Source organism: Pleurodeles waltl, unplaced genomic scaffold, assembly GCF_031143425.1.
Source record: "Pleurodeles waltl isolate 20211129_DDA unplaced genomic scaffold, aPleWal1.hap1.20221129 scaffold_59, whole genome shotgun sequence".
NCBI classification, from domain to species: Eukaryota; Metazoa; Chordata; class Amphibia; order Caudata; family Salamandridae; genus Pleurodeles; species Pleurodeles waltl.
In genome coordinates, this window is record NW_027150301.1 from 817954 (window position 1) to 827118 (window position 9165).

Genomic DNA, 9165 nt, shown 5'->3' on the forward strand with positions numbered 1-9165 from the left:
TGGCTACACTTTTTCGCCCTCAAACATCAGAAACTTAATACATATATCTGTATTTGGCAGGTGTGGCCCATCTCTGCGTGACGCAATGATGCAAATGATGCCTTACTAATGTTTACATATGTGCCCTAATGTGTACGTGTTGCACAATGTGTATGAAGACCTATGCTAGCAGTCAGATGGCTCAGTTGTTCTACACATACCAGATGGCTGTAGCTGGATGTAATGTAGTGTAGCATTTGTGTCAGACAAGCAACACGTTAATGTCTCTATTTGTACTCTACATGTCATAATGGTCAATGAGTAAGTCATGTCGAAACAACATACCTACATATGTAGACACCATCGCTCGTAATCTGATTTGAATCACATGATGATGATATACATGTGTGTTTTATACACGTCACATGAAGTCAGATATGTTTTCCACAGATATGTCACATGTGTGTGTGGTTGCTGTGTGTTGAACATGTCCACATAGGCTGTTTGACTGTGAGTGGTCATGCAGTCCTCATGGAACAAGTGTCTGGATGTCTCTCTGGAATGCACATGCTGAGATGTATGGATAACAATATTGTCGGGGCATAATTATTGTGAGTAAACTTGGACGACACCTGACTGTCCTGGCCACTGCATGTGTGTAGTAGGGTGTGTAACTGTAGCAGGATAATCATCCAATGTTAATGTTGAATACAAACTCATCCATGCAGTATGAGCATGTGTGAAAGTGTATCATTACCATGTCATATTCTCTCAGTGTCATTGTAACAGAATTATTTTGTCAGTCCACCCAGTCTGAGTACATTCTTCCTGTCATGCTTTACAGGTGGACCAGAGCCTTACACCGTGGGAGAGGTGGCACACTTCGACGACCCCGATACCTACAGTGAGTGTTGCCTGAGTGCTATTTGATATATTGATTTGCCTATGACGCAAGATGGACTACTGTGTGTTCAAGAGTAATCATGATTTGATGCGCTGGCCGTTCATTGCCATTGCACCACATTTGCGCAGCTGTTTGACGCCAAAACGGCGCAAACTTACAAATTACAATTGGAATGTGCAAGTTTGCGCGGCTTTTGCGTCAACAAGTGACGCAAATGCTGCGCAACAAAAAATATAAATACGGGCCTAAATGCCTTAAATTGTTCAATATTGAAATTGTCGTAATTTATTTCTAAGTGCTGCTCATTTCCCGTTGAGGTAAACGGCCTACACTTGGGGAACATGTTCTGCGTTATTTCCAAGCGGTCACGGACATGGAGGTCTGCTGTTCCCAGCAGGCCTCCATCCCCGTGAGTGCCCATAGTTGCAAAGGTGGAGCAACTTGCAACCCACATCATTGATGTAAATGAGGTGGCTCTTAGCAACCCCATAGCAACTCACAGACGGTGTCAGATACCCCATTCTGCATTGCAGATTGTTCGTCCCATTTCCCATCTTCCTACATCTGGGCCCTAGTGTAGACATTGGGTTATAGCCCATTGGTTCAATCTTAGCACACAACCAATTCCAGATGGCTTAGAGTGAGGAGTGTGATAGTTATCACATATAGTGACATATGTAGTGAAGTAAGTATGCGGAAGAGGTGCAGCCATGATGTACAAAACCGTAGGGATGATTAGGATGAGTAGTGTAGGGTGATGTCATCCATCATGTAGAGACCTGGATATTCTAGGTGTGAAATGCCCTTATGTATGCATGCTTCACATGTACTTCCTCTGAGCCCTTCTGTGAACTATGTTGTGACAATTGCTGCAACCTATACATTTCTAGTAATGTACAAATAACCCATTGTGCTATCCCACCCAATGCAAAGCCAAAGGTAAATATCTGCCTTTTCTCTTCACAGCTGCTAACATGAGGGCGGCCGATCGCATCCATTTTGAGCGGCGTGCCATCCGTTACAGGCACATCCTGCAGGTGCAGTCTGGGTATCGGCGGATGGGCCGCAGGTATCACTCCGAACGGGCCTCCGGGGCGTGGTGGGCCACACCACAGCCTCCAACAAGTGTGCCACCTACAGCCACCAACGACACCACCACCAGGTCTGGCCCAGTGGTCCCATCGACTTCGGCTGCCATGGACCCGCCGCATGCAGCACGACCTGGACCCAGCCGTGTGCTGGCAGCAGGACAGTCACATGTCCCACCAACAGCTGCCACTAGCTCGACCTCTGCTAGCACACAAACCCTCCCCACAGACCCTCCCGTGGACCCTGCAGCCTTCCAGGCATTGTCCCGGAAAGTGGACAAACTTTTGAGGAAGGTGGACAACCTGACTGATGACATGAACTATGTCAAGACCCGGGTCCGCGACATCAGGCGCACACTAAGGAGGGCAAACCTCTAGTTCGTTTGCCCTCTCAGACTTTTATCCCTCCCCTCTCACCTCTTTCCTTTTTTTATCCTGTTAGTTGGGCTTTGGGGATTAGCATTAGGATTAGGATAGGTATGTAGCTTAGTTAGTGTTAGGGAAGAGGGTGGGGGGTCCTTGTTATTTTTCTCAAATATTTGTGTGTGGGTGGGTGGGTGGGGGGCAATGTTGGGATTCATGTTTAATAAAAAAAAAAAAATTAAAAAAAAAAAATTAAAAAAAACAAAAAAATATCTGCTTGTTTAGGATAGTGTAGTATGTGTGTAGGTTAGTATGTTTTGTCATGCATGTGTCCTGTCTCATAATGGTGGGTGGGGGGTTGATGTTTAGATCGTTTCGTTACATGTGTACAGTAAGTTTAGCTTAGGTTAGATAGGGACAGTTGTGGGTTATTAGTAGTCAGGTTAGATTAGTGTAGGTGTACCTTTCCCTTAGTTGCCTCTTGTAGTACTAGATAGAAATAAATATTTTGTTAACCCTTTACTTGATGCGTTAGGTGCTACTTTATCATGGCCTTGACATCCATGTTGCAGAATGATTTAGTGTGACCTTTGTGTCCTATGCTCAGCATCCCCTGGGAATGGATGTTTAACATCCCATCTACCCGTGTGCTCACTTGTTAAGTATCCTCAAATTGGGAGACTCCCCATTGGTAGTGTGCATTGTACACCAAGCTTTTGTTATGATATGTGTCCAACTTCACAAAGAGTGCTTCATGACATGTTAATGTGGGTTAATTGTTAGGTCGGACAGCAGTGTGAAGCTCAGGGAGATCTTTGTAGATGAGGAATTGTTCAGACTCATGTATTGCTGCTTTCATTGCTGAGCTACATCATGTGTGTACTGAAGCAGCATGAATTTCCTTCATGGAAGCCTACTCTGTAAGGGAAGTTAATGCAGTGTGATTTGTACACAATTCATTACATTAAGCGGCATCCATTCTTATTTAAGTATTGCATGGAGCCTACATTTCCCAGCCACCAGTTGCTCTCTGGAATAGCGATAGATGGTGCATCATTCTGTCATACACAGCATGATTGTGTGTGCTTAGTTCCTTCCTCAGTTATTTCCCTCAGTATGGTAAGGCTATGATGCAATCCTGGCCAATGCACAGATGGATCTGAATATATGACATCAGGACAGTAGTATAGAGATTCAACAGGGTTGCCACACAGCCACTTTGGAGTTAGGTACTGCACAGTTGAAGTGTGAAATGACACAGAGACACAATAGGTGAGCAAGTGCAATTTATTTACAGGTGTTGTAGTGCAAATTGTCCATTCAACATTTTTGCAGAGTCTGTTCTGGGGCATCATTTCTTGGTGAGCCTATAGAAGGTGTCAGTGCAGAGGGACAGGATTACCAAATTGTAGGAGAGAGACATTCACTGGCAATGTGGACAAGTCAAACAGTGGATTGCCAAACAGTCATTGAGTGTAGTTGTTCAGAAACTGGGCTTTGACTAAACGCAGGACCTTGGTCAGAGTAGGCCATGGTGCAGGGACTAGGGCTTCCGGGTACTCCTCCGTGTGAAGGTTATCTGTTCCACGTCTTCTTCTTCTGATGTGTGTGTTGCCTCCTCTGTCCTTGTTGTTGTTGGTTGTGAAGGGGCAACACACACCTCAGTGTTAGAAGACATGGAGGCAGACATCCCGGGGGCTAGTCCCTGTGGACTTAGGAAGGGCAATACTGCAGCAAGGAGGGCCTGCTGGTTTCTCAGAATGGCAGCCACATCCCGATGGTAGGCAGCCAGGTCAGCCCTGAGGGGTTCGATGTTGCATTCGTGCACCCGTTGACTGGCTTGCATTCTTAGTTGTTCCGTCAACTGGATGACAGCTGTGGCGATTTGCTTTTGTGTTTCTACAAGTTCCTGCATGTGCGATGTTAGTGCTTGCATCACAGCTGTCTGATCTGCAGGAGGGATCATGCACGAACGCACCCCCTCAAGGCTGGCTGCCATAGTTTGCATCCCCACCCGCACCTCCTTGGCCAGCTCCCGCTGGACCCCAACGACGGTTCTTTCAAAGCTGGTTCCAGTGTCGTCGGAGTCCTCAGCTGTGTTGGAGCTGGCAGGTATTACATTTGGGGTGGCAGGTGGGTCTACTGGGGTGGCTGCTTCTTCTGGGCTCCTCCTTGGGACTGAAGGTGGGGTTTGGAGGCTTCCAAAGACCATGTTGAGGGTTTGTGGGGAGAGGTTGATGGGGTCATCATCGATGTCATCAGGGAAATCAGGGTCAGGCATATCGGCAGGAGATCCATGTTCCTCTGCAATGAAACAGGGTACAATTAGTGTGTCTGTGTTGTAACAAGTTTGCAAACAGTTACAGCCGTTTGGATGCCTTATCTTTGGTCTCTGTTTTTTTCTGGGTTTCTGCTGTCCTTCATATGGGCATTGTTGTAGGCCTATGGCCCACCTGTGTGTCACATGTGTGATGTGGAGCTACCAGACTTGTCTGCCTAATTGCCGCTAGGTGTTGCTTTGTGACATTTTGTGAATAGGCATCTTTTTGTCCTACTAGTCCCTCCGTGATTAAATATTCTTATGTAGAGACATTTTCGAGGGTGTGTTCTCATTATCCGACCTGAGCTGACTTGCTTACGAGGCAGCAGGATAGCTAATGGTGTGATGGACTGAGTCTGACCCACTTTTAATTGACTCTGTCACCCTGATTCTTTCATTTTGCTCTAGCTAACTGGCATTGGCTCATGTCTCCCACAGCAAAGGAATGATTATACATCCGAGCGCATGACATATTTGGAACTTTTCAGGGAAGTTGTGGTCACTCAGATCCCAACATCTTCACTCTTTTCCAGTATGAACTCATACACAAAAGTCAAAGACAGTATTTGTTTCATGTGATGATCTCTTTGAACAACTGACTTGTCTATATTTAGGTGTGAGCCACAATAACCCAAATACTTCAACATGGTAGACTTGAAATAGTCAGCAGGAGAGTAAGACATTGGTCGAAAGCTATCATGGTGCCTAACAGTTTGTACTCTCCCTCTGCTTGTTCTATTTATAGCACAGCATGTTAAGCTTCTAGCCTGCCTGTCTGAATCACTGGCGAGACTTCATCCGTCATATCTGAGCAATGGCCTGTGATCTGGTTTTGCATCTGCAGCAAGGCAGGCAGCGTCTGGTGTTTCTCTGTTTGGAGACTCCCGCTTGTGTGTCTTGGGACAAGGAAGTGGTTTTATAAGTCATAAGTCATGGTGATGAGATAGTTTCCCTACGCAGGAATGCCAAATCAGAACCCCTACCCCATCTATCCTCAAAGTACCAGACTGTATCCTTGACTGGGGCACAGAGTGTATCTGTTCTGGCACACTCCAGTGCAGATGTAGGCAAAACAGTGTGATTGGACTTATTACCAACACCCTAGGACTGGCTATTTGGTATATTTCCTGATAGGAAGACCAATGAGAAGCATGTAGTGCAAAGTGCTCAGAGGCTCTTAGATGTGAGCATATGCGTAAGAGTACATTCAGGGTAAGGTGCAGAAAGGCCTACAGCCTGAGGCTAATGCGCAAAGTATACGTTACACTTGCCAGAATACACATTGACTGACTGTGGGTGTTGTGAGTGCCCTGCCAACACACTTGCCTCTCAGGACCTGCCCCATTCACTTTTGATTCACATTGCATGCAGTGTACATGTTCCGTGCCATTTCCTATGCATGTTCATGTTGGGATGTGGTGTGGATGTAAACATTGTTGATGTTTGAAGATGAAGGTGGGTCATGTGTGTTTGATTGTATAAGCCTGTTTATCGTATGAAGGTCCTATTTGTTTGTCAGACTTTGCAGGTGTGTTTGAGTGACCAGTTGCCTATGTCTCCTCCTCAGGTGTTGTCTGAGCAGTATGACATTAGTGATGTAGCCTTGTTATCCAGGCATGTGAGGGTACCTGACGTATGCAGCATGTGTGTGTGGTTGGTGCTGTGTGGGTCCTATTACTGTTTACTTTGGCTTATGTATGTGTCAGGTATGGACATTGGGCATTTGAGTGTAGTGGTGCGTTTGTATTTTTACACTGACTTGTTGCGGATGTCATTGTCACCCCCTAATTTGTGCATGTATATTCCATGGGGAGGTTGCTGCCATTTGGTACTGTAGCTGCACAGAGATGAGAGGCGTTATTGTAAGGTGTTGTGGCAGTTACATTGCAGTTGTTGCTTTGGCTACTGGGTTACTGATAGGGACCTAGTTGCTGTAGGATAGAATTTACAAAACAAGTGCCTGGATGTGAGTTTGCGGTAGTGGCCTTCCTACCTGTCGCTGCTTTCCCTTGGCTCTATTGTTGTAGTTACAGGATGTCCCCATGGGGCTGTAGTTGCTGTGTTTGGTGGTGCCCCAGCTTCAGTGTGTGCTAGGCATGCCCCCCTACTGTGCTCCTTTACCCATGCCACTCTATGTATATGCTGACTTACATGCATTGTGTAGTAGGTATTCCCCCCCTGGTTGCAGTTAACATTAGTGCATTATAATTCCCCATGCGACTTACCCTGCATGTGCATTGTGTCTTGGTAGTCTGCACTGTCCTGCCCTTGAATCCCTGTGACGATCTCCTCGGGGATGGCGGCTGCAACCATCTCCTCCATGTGGTCCAGGGCCTCCTGTTGTGCTGGACTCCCACCTCCAGTCTGCATTGCTGCCTTCCTGTTCCTGGCCATTTTCTCTTTGGTCCTGCGTTTACAGTCATGCCAGCGTTTCTTACACTCAGTGACTGTGCGGCGTTCTTCAGCCACACTGTTGATCTTGTCCACTATTTGCTTCCATATGGCCTCTCTCCTACTGAGTGGCAATTTGGATGTGATGAAAAGTTGGTGCTGGTGTTCCGTCACCTCTCTCACCAGGATTTCCTGCTCCTCTTCACTGAAGCGACACTTTCTTTTCTTTTTTTGGTTATCCTGGTTTGTTTGTGGGACCTCTTGGCTGGTTCCTGGTCTGCTATAATCATCCTGGGCTCTGTTGTGTCCACTGGGATCCATGTTGGCTCTCTGGTAACACTGCAGTTTTCGCGCTAAGATTTGACGCAATTGCGTGAGAAAAACCAGCGCTTTCACGATTGCGCTGTCGTAAATCGACCCACGGTGATGTGCGTCGCCTTTACGTGGTTTTTCCTTACGACTTGACGCCGCTGTGTGCGTCACAATATCCTGACGCCCACCTGTTGGTTGCGCCGCCGTACATCAAAGTATAAATTTGACGCCCGCACGGCGCATCCAAATGGCGTTAGACAGCGCAAAATTTTTTGACGCAAAACTGCGTTAGCGCAGTTTTGCGTCAAGAAGTATAAATATGGCCCTTAGAGTCTCTGCTTTGGGGAATTCTTTAGATAAGGAATGCAAGAGCTCATCAGAGTTCCTCTGCATCTCTCTCTTCACCTTCTGCCAAGGAATCGACCGCTGACTGCTCTGGACGCCTGCAAAACCGCAACAAAGTAGCAAAGACGACTACTGCAACCTTGTATCGCTGATCCTTTGGCCTTCTCGACTGTTTTCCTGGTGGTGCATGCTGTGGGGGTAGTCTGCCTCCTCTCTGCACTAGAAGCTCTGAAGAAATCTCCTGTGGGTCGACGGAATCTTCCCCCTGCAACCGCAGGCACCAAAAGACTGCATCACCGGTCCTGTGGGTCCCCTCTCAGCACGACGAGCGTGGTCCCTGGAACTCAGCAACTCTGTCCAAGTGACTCCCACAGTCCAGTAACTCTTCAGTCCAAGTTTGGTGGAGGTAAGTCCTTGCCTCCCCACGCTAGACTGCATTCCTGGGTACCGCGTGATTTGCAGCTGCTCCGGCTCCTGTGCACTCTTCCAGGATTTCCTTTGTACACAGCCAAGCCTGGGTCCCCGACACTCTAACCAGCAGTGCACGACCTCTTGAGTTGTCCTCCGGCGTCGTGGGACCTTCTTTTGTGACTTCGGGTGAGCTCTGGTTCACTCTTCTTCGTAGTGCCTGTTTCGGCACTTCTGTGGGTGCTGCTTGCTTCTGAGTGGGCTCCTTGTCTTGCTGGACGCCCCCTCTGTCTCCTCACGCAATTGGCGACATCCTGGTCCTTCCTGGGCCACAGCAGCATCCAAAAACCCTAACCGCGACCCTTGCAGCTAGCAAGGCTTGTTTGCAGTCTTTCTGTGTGGGAACACCTCTGCAAGCTTCTTCACGATGTGGGACATCCATCCTCCAAAGGGGAAGTTCCTAGTCCTCTTCGTTCTTGCAGAATCTACAGCTTCTACCATCCGGTGGCAGCTTCTTTGCACCCTCAGCTGGTATTTCCTGGGCATCTGCCCACTCTCAACATTGTCGCGACTTTTGGACTCGGTCCCCTAGTTTCACAGGTACTCAGGTCCGGAAATCCACTTTGGTTGCTTTGCTGGTGTTGGTCTTCCTTGCAGAAAGCCCCTATCACGACTTCTGTGCTCTCTGGGGGTTATAGGTGCACTTTACACCTACTTTTCAGGGTCTTGGGGTGGGCTATTTTTCTAACCCTCACGGTTTTCTTACAGTCCCAGCGACCCTCTACAAGCTCACATAGGTTTGGGGTCCATTCATGGTTCGCATTCCACTTCTAGTGTATATGGTTTTTGTTGCCCCTATACCTATGTGCTCTCATTGCAATCTATTGTGACTGTACATTGCTTGCATTGCTTTCTATTGCTATTACTGCATACTTTTGGTATTGTGTACATATATCTTGTGTATATTTGCTATCCTCATACTGAGGGTACTCACTGAGATACTTTTGGCATATTGTCATAAAAATAAAGTAACTTTATTTTTAGTATATCTGTGT